Source organism: Kogia breviceps, chromosome 18, assembly GCF_026419965.1.
Source record: "Kogia breviceps isolate mKogBre1 chromosome 18, mKogBre1 haplotype 1, whole genome shotgun sequence".
In the NCBI taxonomy this organism is placed as follows: Eukaryota; Metazoa; Chordata; class Mammalia; order Artiodactyla; family Physeteridae; genus Kogia; species Kogia breviceps.
In genome coordinates, this window is record NC_081327.1 from 24696681 (window position 1) to 24716325 (window position 19645).

Genomic DNA, 19645 nt, shown 5'->3' on the forward strand with positions numbered 1-19645 from the left:
TGTTTTGTTATGTTAATGAGGTGACTTTTATTCCGATCCTAAGGATGGAGGCTGGTTGCCAAGAGAACCAAAGTCCCAACCCGTGTCCCCATCCCTAACCTCCAAGGAGAGGAGGGAGAGGGGCTGGAGATTGAGTGCAATCGCCAAAGGCCGATGATTTAATCAACTGTGCCTACGTGATGAAGCCTCCATAAACACCTGAAAGGACGGGGTTTGAAGAGTGAGCACACGGGGGTTTGGGGAGAGTGGTGCACCCAGAGAGGGCATGGAAGCCCCGTGCCCTTTCCCCACACCTTGTCCTGTGCACCTCTTCCATCTGAGCTACCTCCCTTTATAATAAACCTGTAATCTAGTAAGTAAACTGTTTCTCTGAGTTCTGTGAGCCACTCCAGCAAATTAATAGAACCCAAGTAGGGTGTCGTTGGAACCTCTGATCTACAGCCAGTCAGAAGCAAGCTGGGCTTGCAATTGGCATCTGAAATGGGGGTGTGAGGGCAGTCCTGTAGGATGGAGCCCTTAACCTGTGGGGGTCTGATGCAGGATCCAGGTAGGTAGTGTCAGAATTGAGTTGAATTGTAGGATACCTGGTGTCAGAGAATTGTTTGGTTGTGTGGGAAAACCTCCCACACCCATTGGAATTGGGTGCAGAATTATAAAGGGCTGCTCTGCCATCCTCTTGGTGGCAGCAGGGCTGCAGCAGTCCCTGGCATCATGTCCTCACACCATAAAATCCAAAGTCAGGGAGGGAGAGACTGGCTTTCCTCATGCATCATTCTCCAATCAAAAAAAAAAAGGAAATATTTCCCAGATCCAGGCAGAGACTCCACTTTACAGCTGAACTGTTGGTCAGGATGGTGTCATTTTCCTATCACTTAGCCTTAGGAGGACTGAGAGAAAGGAGTATCTGCCTGCCGGTCGCTGCAAAAGGAGGGTGCTGTTCATACTCCACTTGTCCCTTGGACCCATCCTCTGCCCTTCTCCACCCTGCTGCCAGCTCTGTGCCCTTGGAGGCTGTTATCCATGGGTTTCATCACCAGGCTCCGCCCTTGGTATCTGAGTGGGTTCAGCCCACAGGGGGTACCAGGAAGAGATGGGAGGGATCAGGGAGAGAAGCTGGGGTATTTTTTCCCTTTGCTCCAGCCCTACCAGGCCACAGTGTGGCAGCGGCTGCACTTCCCTACTGAAGGCCAAGGTCAGGGAGATATTGCCTTTGAGTGACCTCCTGAAGTATTGTTCTGCCTTTCATACTTAGATCTACGGTCCAGTTGTGACTTTCTCCCTGTTTTTTATTTTGAACGTTTTCAAATCTACTAAAAAGTTTAGAATAACTTAATAAACACTCATACCCTTCAGCTAGATTCCCCAGTGGTTAATGTTATGTCACTTTTTCTTTATGTCTCTTAATATATAGATACAGATATAAATAGATGGAGATATATTTATAGACAAATAATGCATTGAGCTGTACAATTTTGGGTTTTACTGAACGATTTGAATGTTCTAGACAACTTGATATTTCACTCCTAAATACTTTGGCACGCGTCTCCTAAGGATAAAGACATAACACCCCCAAATTAACATTAATTCAATAGTGTCACCCAACTGATTTTTTTTTTTTTGCTTAAAAAATACTTTCTTGATAATCCTGACATTAGATAGTGCTTTGCAGCTGACAAAGCACATTCACCAGCATTCTTTTATTTCATACCCACAGTCACCTTCTTAAGCAACCGTTATCATCCCCATCTTAGAGGTGAGGAAAATAAGAATCAGAGCGGCCAATGACCCACCCAGGGTCACACAGAACGCAGGCCTTCTGACTCCAAATTCTATGCACTTTCCGTGACACCACCACTCATTTTGGACAGGGTATTAGTTTTTCTAGAACTTATGCCCCCAAACATTTCCCTTATTTTTCCCCCCTCCAACCTTCTCATTCACCAGAAATAATGAGGATGCCTTTCTCCAGCTTCAAATAGCGATACTCTAGATGTACTGGTTTATCCATCTTGGCCTCTGCTTGGTGTGGAAAAAATGGTAGGCAACACGTTTGGACACTGCATTTAATTTACGCTAGCGTGATTGATTACATAGTATTTCTTAACTGCATTATGCTTGATTCGCCCCTTCCTTCCCTGGGCACAGAGTGAAAGAAAGCTTCCCTCCTGGATGGCAAGAACCTGGTTTGTACTGCTCAAGAAGCAGGAGAGGACAGGTGTCCTTGACGCCCAACCAGGGCGGAATCTTGGACTCCCAGCTCCCAGATCTCCTCCCGAGGCCCTCTCTGTCCTTCGCCGCTGTCTCTGTGCCAATCCAAGCCACCTCGACTCCTGCTAGGAGACTGCTGCGGGCCCTCACCCAGTCTGCCTGTCTTCATCCCCTCCGCTTCACTCTGAACCTCATCAGTAACGTCTGTCACCCTGGGAATAAAGTACAAAGTCTGTGCTGCGCCACCTCCTGGCTCCAGCTCCCACCGACCTCACTGCCTCATCTCCTACCATGCGCCCCTGCCCACCCCAAGTTCATGCCAGGCCAGCCCTGTTTTCCTCAAACAAGCCCAGGTCCCACCCCAGCATCTCTCCGCCTGCGGTGCGTCCCCATTTCCACCCCCGGCTGCCCAATTACGCATCCTTCAAACCTCAGCTTAAGGATCCAGCCCTGAGCCCCACCGCTGGATCCCCCAAATGCCTGAATCCCACCCTGTGCTTTTCCTGCATGCATCCCAGCATCTTCACATAAGAAGTGCTCGGCAAATTGGCCAATGATCGAATCCTCCCAATTCCTCTGGAGAAAGTAGTGAGGCCCAGAGAGGAGGGGTAACACCTAAAGTCGGTGTCAGAGCCCAGGTGAGCCCAGGCCTTTCTCACCCAAAGCCTCAGCCCTCACTCCCTCCGGAAGGAGCCCTTCCTGCTTTATCCTGGCTCCTTCATCCGGGAGCAGTGGCCCCCTTGCCCTGCCATCATCACGGGGCATGCCCCACTGGAGGGGGATGGGTAAACCCCTCACCTCCGCTTCACATCTGCTTTTCAAACCATAGATGATCATTTATACACTCGTTTGGTCACGATTATTACCATTCACTTGTTCACCAAATATTTATTGAGCAAAGTATATGTGTGACATTGTGCTAGTCATAGGTGAGCAGTGAGCAAAACAGGTTGCTGCCTTCAGAGAGTCACCATGTAGAAGGAAGACAGACCAAATCGCATAAACAGACAGTGAGTGTTGAATGGTGGCCGGAGGTAGGTGGCAGGAAGGAACCCAGAGGGTAGAGTGACAGAAGAGCAGTGGTCCCCACCCAGCATCAACCCTCTCTCCCTCCTAACAGAACCCCCGCTGTTTTATTCAGCTGTCCATGGCCTCAAAGGTCCCCAAGCTGGGAGAAACCATCCAAACCCGCAGGCCCCAGGGTGAACCAGACTGGCCCAAGGCTAATGCTACCCCCTTTGCCAGGGTCAGGCTCCAAGAAGGAGCATGGGACCCATTTCAGGCCAATGACACAAAGGTAGTTCTGCTAGGGAAGACAGGGACCTCGGAAAGCGTCCTTGCTTCAAAGAGAAAGCCACAAGAAGAGATGGTCATTCGTCTTCCTCTGGATGCTGTCATGTCTGGCTGTGACGGCTAGAAGCACAGCGGCCTGTGTGCTCCCAGCCTGAGGGTGAAGCCAGCCCCGCGCCCGGCTGAGCAGAGAGGTGGGAGAACCAGGTGCATGGTGCCGCTGTATCGTGAGCGTGCTGGAGCCCTCTGATTTCCCATCCATGCGAGGTTTCCTTTTTTTATAGCCCACCTAAAGCACCAAAATTGATACAGAGATGTGGGCCGTATCTGCTTGCCTCGTTGTTCTATCCCTAACGCCTGCCACAGTGCCTGGAACACAGTAGAGACTCAAATCGTTTTGGAATGGGCGGTATGTGTTAGGTCAGATTTCCCAGAAGCAGACTGGTAGACAAGGCTTCCTGTGCAGGTGTCATATTATGAAATGCTCGTGGGGGTCTCATAAGGGGGAAGCAGAAGTAGGCCAGGAAGTGGGAGCAGGGGGAAAACGAGCAGGATCGAACAAAGCCCCCAGGGCAGCTTCCACCTGATCCCCCAGGGAACTAGACCTAGGGAGCTGGGCTTTTTTTTTTTTTTCTTGCGGTACGCGGGCCTCTCACTGTTGGGGCCTCTCCCGTTGCGGAGCACAGGCTCCGGACGCGCAGGCTCAGCGGCCATGGCTCACGGGCCCAGCCGCTCCGCGGCATGTGGGATCTTCCCGGACCGGGGCACGAACCCATGTCCCCTGTATCGGCAGGCGGACTCTCAATCACTGGGCCACCAGGGAAGCCCCAAGCTGGGCTTTCTTAATCCCACTCCTCAATCTCTGCCTGAGGGCCACCCAGGGGGATAGAAACTGCCAATCCCTTCCAGCTCCCAGCTTTCGCAGTTAAAGTGATTCCAAGAGCACGAGAGGGGCACCTGCCAACCCCTGGAGCCAAAAGTACAGTGAAACTGGCACAGAAGCGATGAAGAGACCAAAGAGGGTCCGGACGTGGGGCAGCAATGGGGACACAGGTAGATGAACGAATAGGCCTGGAGTGTGTCCACAATTGTTTCTCAAACAGCGAAACCGAGGCAGCCTTCTGGTCTGCAAAATGCTCCCACCATACCCCTCCTCCAGCCAGACAGGTCGTTCCCCGCTGCCCACACAGGATGGCCAGCAGAAGCCCCCAACTTTTATTAAAATGGAAAACAATCTTTGCATTTCAAAATTATTATTGTACTTCGTTATTCATCTTGAGATTCTTTCTGCAGAACATCAAAACCGGATCATAATTTTATGATGAAATATTGATTATGCATCTATATTTGTATGCAGAGCTCCATACTATGTAGATAGAACACCCACCCTGTAATATCTTCCATTTAAGTCAATATGAACATGGATGTTCCCTCCAGGCAAGTTTTGATAAAATACTTGTGTTGCTATAAAAAGACATTAATGCCAATGCAAATCAATACCTGCTTATTGGTTTGGGTCTCTCCTCCTCTCCGCAGCAGCCGGCGCCAAGAGGGGCTTCCAAACACCAGTAGCTCCCAGCCAGTTTGCAATTTTCTTCATTACACTATGTGAGTGGGAAATGTCAAGGGAATGTGGACTGGCAGGGGACTGCCCATACCCACTCCTGAATCTAATCGGGAAGGGAATGAAAATAAAAGCAAACAGCTTGTAAACAAATCTGAGAGACACTTTATTACTGTCATTAGCAATGCGCTTATCCTGTCTCGCTTTCAAAAAAGAGTAATATTTAAACAGCAGAGGAACCAAGAATCATCTCCATCCTTGTCAGGTTCTCAGCATACAACAGGAACTAGGTCTCGTCTTGACTGTGGGCATCCGCCATATCTGCCTGCCCAGCACCTACTGTCGCCTGAAACTCCATGTATTTAGTACTCTCTAAAAATCTCATTTATTCTCTGCCTTCCCCACCATGAAGTAAGGTCCCAAGGGGCAGAGTTTTTCGTTTGTTTACTGCTGTATTTCCTATGTCTGGGTGCTGAATTAATTTCTTTCTGCTTCATTCATTCATCCAACAAACTGAGCAACTACTATATGACACGACTCTACTGGGCTCTTGGTGAACAAAACATCATTCCTGGTGAAAAAACATTGGCGAACAAAACAGACATTCTAGTGGGCTAGAGGACAATAGAGATAATAAATATACAGGAAGTTAGAAGGCAGTAACTGCTATGAAGGGGGCAGAGGACATGCAAAGTAAGGACTGGGAATGCTGGGGAGATGGATTCCAATTTTAAATCGGGTGATCAGGTGCAGCTTCAGAAGGCAGCTTTGAGCAAAGCTTTGTAGGAGGTAAGGGAATGAGATACACAGCCATGGGGCGGGTAGGGATTTCCATGCACTTGGAATAGTGCAGATATCCTAGGGCAAGAGTATGCCTGGTTTATTTAAGGAACAGAAAAAAGTGAGTGGCTAGAATGGAGTAAGTAACGTTTGGACAATTGAAGTAGATGGGTGATGCTGAGGCTTCTAGGGGCCAGCTTGCCCCTAACAGCTGCAATATGGGAGACTCCATATGAAGAAGAAACAGTCACACAGAGCCCCCTGGATCCAGCCACGCCTGAAACAACCTCTTACCCGACATCTTTTCTGCACTTGAGCCAATATGGTCCCTTTTTAAAGTCACTTGTAACTGAAAGAGACCTGAGAAAACAGTCTGAAACCAAGCGACTAGGACGTTTGAGTTGCTGTGCCAATGGTGGGCCTCAAAGATACCAGCCGGCTAGCTGTGGGACAATGGGAAATCCAGCCGGGGAGGGCGAGGCCTGGAAGCCATCTGTGCAGGGGAGGCCTGGACAGCTGACAAGTGAGAAGGAGCCTTTCAAATTTGCAATTTTCAAGTGTCAGAAGGATGTGGTGCCGCTCCTCTGACACTCGGCATCTTAGGAAGATTCTCCCTGTTTCCATCAACACATCGGCTGTGTGAGGTACGGCCTTTGCACTCACATGACCCAGAACCCACAACTGAGAATGAGAACTTAAGGTGTTAGTTTGTCCAGCAAGTCACATTCAAAGGACCAGACAGGCCCTTCCTCCTCAGTTACCAAAGTTGACATAATACTTTCAAAGGAGTCTATCCAATTCAACAGGTGCTTTGAACAGCTGCTCTTCAAGATCATGCGGAGTCAGAAACACACAACCTGGCTTGTCCCATAAAAGATAATCTAGTCGGTGAGGGGCCCTTTAATTCATTTCATTCACATTTATTCCATGCTAAAGGCAAGACACTAGGTGCTGGGGTAGAAACTCCCCAAACAGGGGAAGGACAGACATTTACATGTGATCCTGCTATGGGATCACACCACCATTATTCATTCAGCAAACTTGAAGTCAGTACTTCCTGTGCACCCAGCACTCTTAGGCATTAAGGATGCAGCAAAAGCAAGATGGGCAAGATCCCAGTTCATGTGGAGTTTATGTCCTAGTGGAGCATGAAGATGACAAAGTTGAAACTAATCTTTTAGAGAAAGGATGACTTCTGAAATTGTTAAGTGCAGCGAGGAAAATATATCCAGTAGAGAGATACCGGGGAGTATGGGGCAAGATGGAGAGGTCAGGGAAGGCTGAGCCGAGCCCACGTGCTGGGAAGGAGCCAGCCGGCAGAGATGCAGGGGGAGTGCCATGGCAGAGGGAATGATGGGTGCAAAGGCCTGGGCGCAGAAGCAGGCTTGGCACACCTGAGGGCCAGACTCAGGGCTGTGTGGCCAGAGCGGAGCCGGTGGCGAGAGGAGAGATGGGAGACGAGGTCAGCGTGAGTGGGGCCAGATCATGAGGAGTTCGGGTTTTATCCTAAGTGCCGTCACCTTTATTTCAGGGTGATGTTGGCATACTTGCACTCAGATAAATTAACATTCTCGCCTTGGCAGATCATTCGGGTAGAAACAAGAAATGTACCCAGCAATGCAAAAAGAAGAGGAGCGTTCTACAGTTTCTCAAGATCCAGACAATGGCACCTTGTGTTTGTTTTGTTTTAAAGAGAAGAAAGCCTGCAAATAAACAGAGCCCAAGACTGAAAGTAAAAGGGCCACGATAGAGGAGCGAACCACACAACGCATCTCCCAAAGTGAACAGCAAGACCAAGGTAGGAGCAGTTCATCCCAGGCGAGGGACTTGGGAAGGAGTGGGTGGGCCTGGAAGGATGTGGGGACGTTGACCCCCCCCCACCAGAGGTGGGAGAGATGTACCTGCTCTGGAGGCAGCAGCACGGGATGGGGGTGCAGCGAGCTGGCCTGGAGGATCAGGGTAAAGTTGGGGTTGAGAGTGAGGGAGGAAAGCAGGGTGCTGGGAGCAGATTTAAAGTTAACTGGCTGCCGTAGACCTTGTGTAGCCCTCTAAGCTTCTGTCCTTCTTGGGGGAGCTTCAGTCCTGGGCCCAGGGGAGACCTCACCAGGCCTCTGCTTCGCACCTGGGCTGTGGCAGCGTCAGGCTGCAGGAAGGACGAGGTCCCAGGCTTACAGCAAATCACACATCTAGTCCTTGGCCGTGGCTGCTGTGTTTCTGGCAGTTGGAAACGCATGAAAGAGGTTCATTTTTCTGTAGCAGCTACAGTGATGAAGCAGGGAGAAGGGACTGGAAAGGTCAAACATGCCCTTCACCTACTCAGCTCATAAACCCGGGGAGAGACCGAGCCCTGAGCCTTTGGGAGGAGAGTAAATCCTCCACTGTGCCGAGGCTGCAGAGTTGGACTCAGGGTGGCCCATCCTGGGGAGTAGCTCCTCCTGTTCTAGCTCACCAGGCCCTCTGGCTGAGCTTCCTGAACAGGGTGGGCAAGGAGCAGCTGTGCCCCTAGAATTCAGGGCCGGGTGCCTTAGAGAGGCAGGTTCGGGTTGTGGTCAAGAGAACGGGCTCTGGACTCAGAATGCCATCGGTTCAAATCCAGAATGGCTGTCATCCTAACTCGAGGGTGACACCGTTGAGGCTGAAACCAGCCAATGAGATATTACAAAAGGAGGCCAGCAGCATGAAGGAGGCCGTCGCTTCACCATACTAAGAGAAGCTTCACTGAACCACAGAGCAGGTAAGAAGTGCAGGAGCTTGAATGTCTCAGCTGGGTTCCCTGGTAGCAGGCACGAGTGGGGGGCAGAGCCCAAAGGTAAAGCGTTAGTGGATTGCTTCCAGCATTATCTGCGACAGAGTGGGGTTTCCACTCCTGAAAGGGCCTGAATAGCCCTTTCTAGGAAGTTTTATCCCAATAACCATCATAGTTTGAAGACAATGTCATTAAAACTATGAACTCCCTAGCTCTAGTTCTATGCCCACCAAGCATCCTTCTTATTTCAAATTAGCTTCCTATGTCATGTGCGAGAGAGAGCGTGTTGACAGAAAGAGGACCAACTGACTATTTCTCTTGGTGGGCAGGTTTTCATTAATAAACCAACTTTCCAGCCTCTCCCTCTCTCTCTCTCTCTCTCTCTCTCTCTCTCTCTCTCTCTCTCTCTCTCTCTCTCTCTCACTTTCTCTCTCTCTCTCTCTCTCTCTCTCTCTCTCTCTCTCTCTGCCACGTGCTACATTCATTTTGAAGGGAGAATTATAGATTATGAATTCCATCTCCCAGACGAGCCTTAAGCCAAACACTAGGGGATGTCCCTACTGTTCCGACACCCAAGGTACATATTGCTTTCCCACAACCCCCTCTCCTTCCTCTTCTCCTGTACCCACCGTGCTCCACCCCTCCTGGTATATCAGAGCTCAAAAGAGTCAGGTCAGAGCTTGAAGGATTCTGAGAGCCCACTGAAAGCAATGACTCCCGCACTGAGGTTCACAGAAGTAGCATTGGGTCCTGTGAATTCTTGGCAAAAATTCAGAAAACCTAAGGGAGTCCACACATTAGCCAATAATGAGGCCACACAGACTAACTACAGCATCAGCCACTTCATTAAACTAGGAGGCTTAATACTGTTCCTGTTGCACAATCGCTTCTAAAGTTCTTTTATTAATAAAATTGGGGAAATGAATTAGTTATTCCTTAATAAGTGCAGATTGTTTAGTTGACAAAATCTTTACAAAGAAGAGGATTCACGAGGGGTGAGAATACTAAAAGCTGTCCTTGTTCTATGGGGTCGGAAATACTGAGCTCCCACCCGCCCCCCACCCCGCACTCACCATTGTACAAATGAAGAAGGGGGACAAAAAAACATACTTTTCCTCAAGTTTCAAAATTCCATTTCCCTTAAACTCTTTGAGTATTCTGTAACCCTTTATAGCCTATAGCAGCTAGAACCATGAGGGATAGTCTCTCTAGAGTCTGTTTCCTTTTTCTCAATTCACTCAAACCTCAGTGGATGATAGATTTGACCCTTGAAGTCAATATTACACATAAATAAGAATCATCTTCAGTTCACGTGCTATTCTTGGTGGGAGGGGAGGGAGGGAAGTGGTTCAATAATTTTTAAGTGGGGGAGAAGGGTGTAAAACGGCACTCCTACTACACCAGTAGTTTCTCCACATTATTTAATCTTCACAACAATCTCATGAAGGAAGTATAATTTTCCATTTCACAGATAAGAAAAGTAACATTTGGAGAGGTTAAAAGATTTTCCAAGGGAACAAATGTTTAGAAGTAAAGCGCAGTTCTAACGTTTAAGTCCAAGTTCATTCCATAACAAGGCTCTCTAAACGCCACTGGGTTCAGCACCACGGACAGAGGCAGAGCCCCCAGAGTCTTCACTGGGAAAGGACAGGGGCCAGAGAGGGTGGGAAGTTGGGTGCTGAGTCCCAGGGAAGAACACCTAACTACAGAAAATGCCTGAACAAATAGGAAGAGCTATTATCATCATATTCTCCACATCTACATCAAACTGCTCCTTTGAGAAGCATTTTCTATCCTCCTACCAACTACTTAAGCTAGAACAAGCATTGTCATTTGTAAAATGCCATTCCCAGACTGCCACCCAGAGTTTTTATAAAACACAGATGAATCAATGGATGGAAAAGTTATATGAAATTCATAAAAATTCACTGTTAAGGAAACAACTGTAGGATTGGGATTCTCCCAATCCCAGTGACTTAACACAATAGACATTTATATCTGGCTTGTATAAAGCCCCATACAGGGTTTCCTGATAGCCATGAAGCTTGCCTCCTACAGTGATTCTGGTACTGGGTACCCTGGCGTCCTTCCTCCTTGTGGCTCTGACACCTTCCAACATGGCTTCCCGTGTTTAGGCTCCTGTGTTTATCAGCATCGAGCTAAAAGGAAAAATCATGAAGAATATCCAGGGAGATTTTTATAAGCTGAGTCTGGAAATGGCACATATCACTTCTGCTCACATTTTATTGATTAGAACCCAGCTCATGGCCACACCTACCTACAAGAGGAGATAGGAGGTGTGGTCTAGCTGTGGGTACAGGAAGATGAGGAGGTGAGTTTAGATGAACACAGAGCAGTTTCTTGCTCCTGTGCAAAGCTAAGTTGTCACAATCACATGATTCTTAGCCCCACCTGAGAGCTTGAAAGTGGGAATAAACTAAGGACAAACCATGTTAAATATCTTGACTCCTGGGCTTCTACTGGATGAATTCCACATGTGGATAATCTTGGATTCCCTAGCTGGGCATCTTGTGACCTCCATGGTACAAAAGCAGGGAAAATTATTACAAGCTAGAGCTGTTAGATCATTAGATCCCCCAGGAAGATATGTATATCTATATAAATAGGCAGGTAGACAGATAGATGATAGATAGATAGATAGATCTACATTCCTGGATATTCTAATTTGCAAGTGGCAGAAATCCAACACACATGCTCTTAAGCAAGAAAGGAAATGCACTGGTTCATGTAATTGTGCCAGAGATAAGATTAATTTGGGTCATGGATGGATATAGTTTCAAACAGTCTCATTGGGACACCCCAGCTCTCCATCTCTTAACCTGATCTCTTCAGTAGAGGATCCATTTTCAGGCAATCTCTCTTCATGGGTCAATGTGGCCACCAGCAGCTCCAGGCATACTTTTTTATCCACAGCCCCAAGAGAACTGCTCTTTCTCAGGAAAAGTTCCATAATTTATCCCTTTGGAACTAATTGTTCTGGCTTGGATCACATGCCTATCCCTAAACCAGTCACTGTGACCTGAAAAATGGTATCCTCTGACTGTCCAGGTCATGAACCTGGATCATGAGCCCGCCCTGAATCTGGGGGGGAGGTCCGAGCCATGCCACACACATGGACTAGTTCAAGGTGGGGTTCATTTCCCCAGAGACAACCAGGGTGTTACCCCCAGAAGAAGCGGGGACGGGGAATGGGTGCTGGGTAAGCATCAGCAACAGAGATTCTCATGCACTAGGTTATGGGGGGCTTTGAGAGGCGTGGGAGCCCTGACCTCCATACTCCCCACAGGGCTGTGGGCAGGTCCCTCAGACCTGCAGAGAGGTCTCTGCTCGCCAAGCTGCCTGATGCCTTTCCGTTCCTACTCCAGAACCCTGCTGAGTACTCTCTACATTGAACACATGAAACTGGCATGACCTTCCGGGCTTCCTTTGTCACAGGACAGGAGTGTACAAGACCCCTTCACCCAGACCCTCTCAGCAGCCCTAACCCCAACAGGCTTGGCCCTCTTCCCAAGGCCGAGTGCTCGGTTGCCAGTGGCACCAAGGACTTCAGCTGATGGTGACTTTAAGCAGAGGTTTATGACCTGAGGCCTCTGGGCAACAAAGAACCCACAAACCCCTAAATCTGAAGTCAACACTCGAGTGTAGGTACATAATGTACGTGCATACTTCTCTCCACCTGGGGGGAAAGAAAAACCCACAACTTTCATCAGGTTACCCAAGGAGACATCCTAAAAAGATTGAGAACCACCAGTGTCAGCTATGGCTTCTCTGGGCATCTGCTTCAAGTATTTAATGGTGAAGTTTCATGGACCATAATACGCATTCTGGAGAAGCAGGGAGCCACAGGCCAACGTGAAATATTCTTAGATCAATGTTTCCCAAAATGGGTTCCTTGGAAGATGGATTGATGTGATCGTATGTCTAATGAAAGGAACACAAACATTTCATGTTCAAATAAGTTGGGAAAATGCTGGGATAAATGAGGTTAAACAGGTTTCTTTTCTGCTGGACTTCTCCGAGGCTTTAATGTTCTAATGTGTTTTGTGACTCTTCAGGAGGGGTTGTAGTAGGCAGTGTTTCCCAAACTTACATAACACAAGCACTGTCTTGAGTGGGGTGTTTGCTCTGTTAGCAGCATCCTGGTAAACATGCCCTGAACATGAACTCATGGGTTATCCATCTGGGTAACCCCAGTCCTCAGGGATGTATGTTTGTGGTGGTGACTTTGAGTTTGTGCTGCTGTAAAGACGTCTGGCAGCAAGCATCTGAAAACTTCAAAAAGGGCGTGATACTTAGGAGAAATCGTTCTCTGTTCTTTGCCTGAGTTCGAACAAACAAGGTGCCAGTGTGTTTGCTGGACCCCCCGGCATCTCTGGATGTCTGTGAGCTGTGGAGTGTCAGGCAGGAAGAGTGAGGGGCTGGAGTCAGCACGCCCTGGGAGGGCTCCTGACTCTGCCACTAACTGGCTGTGCAATTCAGGCGTGGACTTAACCCCGCTGAACCTCAGCCTGTGATCTGTAAAAGGGTTTGATGTGAGGATTGAGTGAGATCGTATAGGGAATGCCCACCCACAGGCAGCTGAAGCAGAAGACTGTTTGGAGGTCTGGGGCCTGCAGAGCTTCCTTTGCTCTGGCAGCTCCAGGAAATGCCCCGCTTGTCCTCACGTACCTTCTCCTCTTACCTCAACTGTCTCCTGCCTGCTCTCGAAAGCCCCCATTCTCTCCCCCTCAGGCTCCTTGGCTGCCACTCTGGGGACCGCCAGACTCCGCTGGCCCTCTTTCCTGCCCTCTTGTGGCAGCTGAGGGGGTAGCAATGGGGCGATGACCTCCGAGGCTGGCTCCCTCCCTCCTGCCTTGGCATCCCCCCTGGCTCCACCTTGGGTCAACAAGCCACATGGAAATGGATGCAGAGTCCTCACTGGTGGCTGACACTCAGACTGAACTTGAGGTCACCCTTTGTGATATGTCACCAAGAGCGAACAAATCCACGCCGCGTCTATTCTATCGGAGCTTGTTTCTATCTGCATCTGTCATTGCTGATTGCATTTGAATGGGTTTAGTCTCTATTTTAAATAAAAGATTTATGCCTTAGCTGTCAAAGCCTGCCTTCATTTGAAAATGTAATCTTGTTTCTTGGAGTCTAAATTAACTTATTAGATTTAGGCGTCCCTCGTGTGTCTCGGAGAGAAAAGGAGTAGATTCTCCTCTGCATACGTCCCTGTACATGCCACACAGTGGAAGCCAAGAGCTAGACGTGCTTCACCATCCAGCGAACCAAGGCAGGACAGAAGCCACCGTCTTGGACAGTTTTATTTGGTATCCTTGTGTCCAGGAAGTGTTTTTCTGGGTTCCCAGGTCTCTGGGCCAGCTTCCCGGCCATTAGCTTGGGGGCCTGTGTTCCCTGCACCAAATTTGCCCTTTCTCCAGAGTTGTGTGGAAGCCCCAGCAGAGACCCCCAGTGTGAGACCAACTGGTCAACCTTAGCTGCGCGAAGAAGTTCTGAGTTTCCTTCGTATCTGTGTTGTATCTTCTACCCTCTCAGAGCGCTCACTAGTTAGACCACAGGGTCAGAAGACCTGGGTCTGAGTCCGAGCTGTGTGACCTTGGGCAGGCCACTTAACTTTCCTGACCCTCGGTCTCCTCATCTGAAAGATTGAGGCAACGTTAATGCCCATCTCATAGGGTTGCTGTGTCTCTGAGTGAGAAAATAGGGGGGAGGCTCTTGAGAGCTGCTCTCTATAAGTGTGTAGCTACTCCAGCAGGTATGGTAGGGGTGCACATCTACCTCCTTTGGAGGTGAAGATGTGGCTGCCCTAAGGGAGAAGTGTCTGCTTGGGGTCACAGCGGAGTGAATGGCGAAGCTGGCCCAGAACCAGGAATTCTGATCCCAACCCAGTGCCGTGGGTTCTTGCCTCCTCCCCCAGCAACCCCACCCCCATCTCTGTCTCTGTCTCTCTTCCTCTCTTTCCCTCTCTCCCTGTCTCTCTCTCTCTGCAGTAGACTAAATTGTGCCTCCTAAAATTCATATGTTAAAACCCTAACCTCCAATGTGACTGTATTTGGAGAGAGGGTTTTTAGGAGCTAATGAAGGTTAAATGAGGTCACAAGGGTGAGGCCCTAATCTGATAGGACTGCCTGCTTTATATGAACAGGAAGAGCTCTCTCTCTCTCCCTCCCTCCCTCCCTCCCTCCACGAGCATACACTAAGGAAGGCCTTGTGAGCACATTGTGAGATGGCGGCAGCCTACAACCCAAGAGAAGAGGGCTCAGAATGAAACCTGCCTTGCTGGCACCTTGACCTTGGACTTGCTAACCTCCAGCACTGTGAGAAAGAAATTTCTGTTGTCAAGCCACCCAGTCTGTTATGGCAGCTCAAACAGACTAATATACTCTCTCTCTCTCTCTCTCTCTCTCTCTCTCTCTCTGCCTCTGTCTTTGTCTCTCTCTGTCTCTGACTCTGTGTTTCTGCGTCTGTCTGTGTCTGTCTCTCTCCCTCTCTCTCCTCCCTCCCTCCCCAGCAGTCCCTGACTTTCCCGTAGCACTCTCGCCATCTGCTGGTCAGTCTTAGGTTAGCAGGCAAGGTCCAGGGCAGCCCCTTCCTCTCTCTTTCTCACACACACACACACACACACACACACACACACACACACACACACACACACACACACACACACGCACTCCCCAGCCAAGGATGAGAGCTGGACGGACTCTCACCACCCTGTCGTTTGCCCTCCCTCACACCCAATAACCAGGCACACCTCAGTTCCTGACACATGAACAAACATTTATTTTTTGTTATAAGCTCAGGGCCACAACTGACCCATCTCTTTACGGACCCTCCCGCCCACCTGCTCATTCATTGCCTGGCACACAGTAGGTGCTCACTAAATGTTCCTTGAATGACTAAGGGAAGATGCTCCCTTTGGGGAATTTCATGAGTTCTCCTCTTTGGGGGCTCTGAGCTCAGGAAGGAGGATGTCTCTTCGTCCTGGTGGGACCCCTACACGCTCACTCACACAGGTAGTGCCCACAGCCACACCCTGCACACAGCGCCAGGCACCACCCTCCCGGGCTACAAGGTGACGGATTGGGAACCCCGTCTCCTGCCTCAGTAAGTGACCTCACAGCCAGCTCTGCAAGGCAACCTGGAGCAGGGGACACGCATTTCTTGGTTTGTCACTTGGCAAAACAACTCAAGGGGAAGGAAGATATAGTGACTGTCTCCATAAATTCAGCTGCCTCAGCCTGGGAAGGAACCGTTATCTGAGGGGGCTAATTGAGATGAGTCTATCCAAGGGGAGAAGAAACCCCAGCTTCAGCTTTCTAACCTAGAGGCTGCTCCATCACTCCAGTTCCTAAATCAGTCCAGGGTGGTCGGGGAAGAGGAGGCTCCTGGCCCAGCGTGCTCAGCCAGGGTCCTTTCATCCTCATCAGGCCAGGACACGGGTGAGGAGAGTGAGGAACTCACATGGGGCACGAGATTTAAGGCGGTGCCACAAACAGGATCGTGCAAGGTGAGTATTACCCATCCTTCCCTTTGCCGTCCTGTGACTCAGCACCATGCTGTTCCTGATCTCGTCTTTCACTTTTTGATAGTCTAGTCATGACGGACTTTTTTGCATGCATTTTGATTTTTTAATAAATATTGCATTAATGGAATTGGGACTTAGATATCTGCGCACCCATGTTCATAGCAGCACTATTCACAATAGCCAAAGGATAGAAAGCAACCCAGGTGTCCATCGATGGATGAGTGGATAAACAAAATGTGGTATATCCACAGTGGAATTTTAGTCAGCCTTAAAAAGGAAGGGGCAACTATACTCCAATAAAAATTATTATTTTTTTTTTTTTTTTGCGGTACGAGGGCCTCTCACTGTGGTGGCCTCTCCCATTGCGGAGCACAGGCTCCAGACGCGCAGGCTCAGCGGCCATGGCTCACGGGCCCAGCCGCTCCGCGGCATGTGGGATCTTCCCGGACCGGGGCACGAACCCGTGTCCCCTGCATCGGCAGGCGGACTCTCAACCACTGCGCCACCAGGGAAGCCCTAAAAATTAATTTAAAAAAGAAAAAGGAAGGGAATTGTGACACATGCTACAGCATGGTAGAAACCCAAGGACATTATGTTAAGTGAAATAAGCCAGTCACAAAAAGACAAATGCTGCATGAGTCCACTGATATGAACTACTTAGTCAAATTCAGAGAGACAGAAAGTAGAGTTATCCTGGGGGCTGGGGGAAGCAGGGAATAGGGGCTTAGTGTTTAATGGATACAGAATTTCAGTTGGGGAAGATGAAAAAGTTTTGAAGATGGATGATGAGGGTTGCACAACAATGTGAATGTACTTAATGCCACTGAATTGAACACTTAAAATGGCTAAACTGGTAAATTTTATGTTATATATATTTTACCACAATAAAAAAATACTGCATTAAAATATTGATCCTCATTGCTGAGATTTTTCTCACCCTCTTAAATGTTATGGCAGAATTAAGTACCTCTTACCTCAGCCTTGTCTGACCCTGAATTCCTCACATTGTCCCCATCTTACAGGTGGTAGAACAGAGCCTGAGGCATGTTGTAAGGCCCGCCGAAGGTGACCTAGAAGATTCCAGGTAAGCCAAGAACTCAAAAGCCAAGTGCCCAGCTCCCAGCTAAGGATTAAGTCCGATACACCACCACCCCCCTGCCTGCCCACCCCCAAGACACTTCCAGGGAGCTCTGTGTATACCACCATCCTTCTGGAGTCAGCTAGCCCTTGGGTGGAGTCTTATCCCACCAATAAGGACCTCAGTGGACCCAGAGATCCTGCAGCTCAGCCCCTGCCCGCTCCTCCTCTTGTAAAGACCCCATTCCCAACAGCTACAATTCTCGGCTCCCTTGCAAAGAAATCTCTAGGACTGCGGTCAAGTCCATTTTCACACTCTGTAGCTATAACAATGGCTGCTACTTTTCCCCCAACATCTATCTCCTCTCCTTCTTCAGTAACAGAACCCAAATTTAACTGGCACAAGTTGTCTGGAATAAAGGCTTCATTTCTTAGCTTCCCTTGCTAGCTGGGAGTACCCACAAGCCTTAAATTTGGCCCCAAACATGGAAACTGAAGCACCATGTGCAGGTTTGAAGATGTGTCCTGATAGAGAGCAGCGCCCTCTTTCTTCTCTTTTCCTCCTTTCTGTTGACTAGAAAGGTAGGCATGATGGCTGGAGCCTGTGCTGCCATATTGGAGGATGGAGGAGCACAGGATAGAGGGGGACTGGATCCCTGACATGGTCAGGGCCAGAGCAGCCCTTGCCAACCCACCTGCACACTTCTGTGAGAGGTTCAGTTCCCAAAAAGTCACAAGTCACAAGCCCTGGAGCAGATGAGCTGACCCAGCCTCCCTCTCCACAGGGCAAGGACTCTATGTAGATCACTTCCCAGCCCCTCCTGGTCATTTCTGGAACATTTCCTAATAAATTACTTTCACAGGAGTCTTGGGTGCAGGGTCTGTTTCTGGAAACCCAACCTGGGACTACCTTCCCTCCCCATTTGGTCTTTCATAGTCTGTATGGTGTCCAGTTGGGCTGTAGTACAGCTGGGCCTGAGGGTCATTCCGGACCATTCACCACATACTTCTTTAAGTGAGAGAGAAACTTCTATCAAGCTTAAGCCACTACTGTGTGAACTTGGGCAAATCTCTTGGCCCCTCTGGCTTAGGTCTCCCCCCTGTGAAATGCAGATAAAGCCCAATGAGAAAATAGACATGAATGAATTTTGTAAACTTGTAAGAGGTATGTTATGGACCGAATGTCTGGGTCCCCGGCCCCCACCCCACCGAATCCATATGTTGAGATCCTAATCTGCATTGTGATGGTATTAGGATGTAGGGCCTTTGAGGAGGGAATTAGATCATCGTGAGATTAGTGTCCTTGTCAGAAGAACACCAGAGAATTTGCTCCTCTCTCTGCTCTCTGCCATGTGAGGACACAGCAAGAAGACAGCCATCTGCAAACCAGGAAGAGAGCCCTCACCAGAACCTGACCATGCTGGGCCCCTGATCTCAGGCTTCCCAGCCCCCAGAACTGTGAGAAATAAATCTTTGTTCTTTAAGCCATGCAGTCTGTGGTATTTTTGTTATAGCAGCCGAGCTGACAAGGTACTTGCCGAATTATCCGGTGAGTGAGCAATCCCATGAAAACCAAGAGCTCCCCCAAATCAATGATGACCCCCAAGCTCCAGATGTTTATTTCCAGCAATTCTGGCTGAGAAATTGGGTCCCTCTGACTTTGCTATAGGGAGTGTGACCTGAATGTCCTCTATTCAGAGCAAGGCTGTGGGGACCATGCCCCTGCCCTCCACACCATCTTCACATCACTGCCACTGCCCAGATCCCCCACCCCCACCCTGGGACCACTTTGGCCTTCAGCCTCCCAGGCACCCCACACCCACCCCGTTCACAGCCATGTCTCCTCTGGGCTAAGAAGTGACAGGGCCTTGGGACAGGCTCCCACAGCAACACCTTCAGCAGGAATGCAGGCACATGTCCCAGCCCCAAGGGGAGGCAGGGGGTGGGGGAGGATACCAGAGGGAGAGATGGGGATTAAAGGGGAGCAAGGCCAACACCAAAGGGTAGAAACAGGCTGCTCCCTCCTAAACCATGAGCAGAGATAAAAACAGTTTCCAAAGCACTTTCTCATGCACTATGTCTCTTATTCCCAGCAAGGACCTAAAGGTTCAGAGAAGGCAGAGATGTCGCCACAGTCACATGGCAGCCAGAGATAGCACGTTGACCCACATTCCTCAGAATTTGGAGAACATCCTAGACACTTGCACCCTCAGCGGTAGACCTGGGGGCCACAGTGAAGGGGCACTCCCCTGCTGACCATCTCCCAGCCATGGCCTGGCCCCTCAGGGAAGGGCCTGGACAGATGTTGGAGGAGCCCCCTCACAGATACGGACAACACATGTCCCTCCTAGAAACTGGACCTGGCTCAGCGAAGGGGACATATCTGTTGGTTTTGTCCTCTGTGATACTAGCACCCCACTATTGCTTT

At 49.3% G+C, this 19645-nt stretch overlaps 1 long non-coding RNA gene across 2 annotated transcripts in view; it reads left to right on the forward strand.

Annotated features, from left to right (window-relative positions):
* The window catches only part of LOC136792975 (uncharacterized), a 64334-nt gene extending 45635 nt beyond the window's left edge, over window positions 1-18699 (forward strand). Inside the window, exons 3-6 of one of the 2 annotated variants that reach the window (XR_010837636.1) lie at window positions 7426-7640; window positions 16043-16122; window positions 17163-17224; window positions 18575-18699. This is a non-coding gene — a long non-coding RNA (uncharacterized lncRNA). The remainder of the gene's footprint in view (window positions 1-7425; window positions 7641-16042; window positions 16123-17162; window positions 17225-18574) is intronic. The other variant, XR_010837637.1, reaches the window with a different exon arrangement.
* The last annotated feature ends 946 nt before the right edge of the window (window positions 18700-19645 follow it).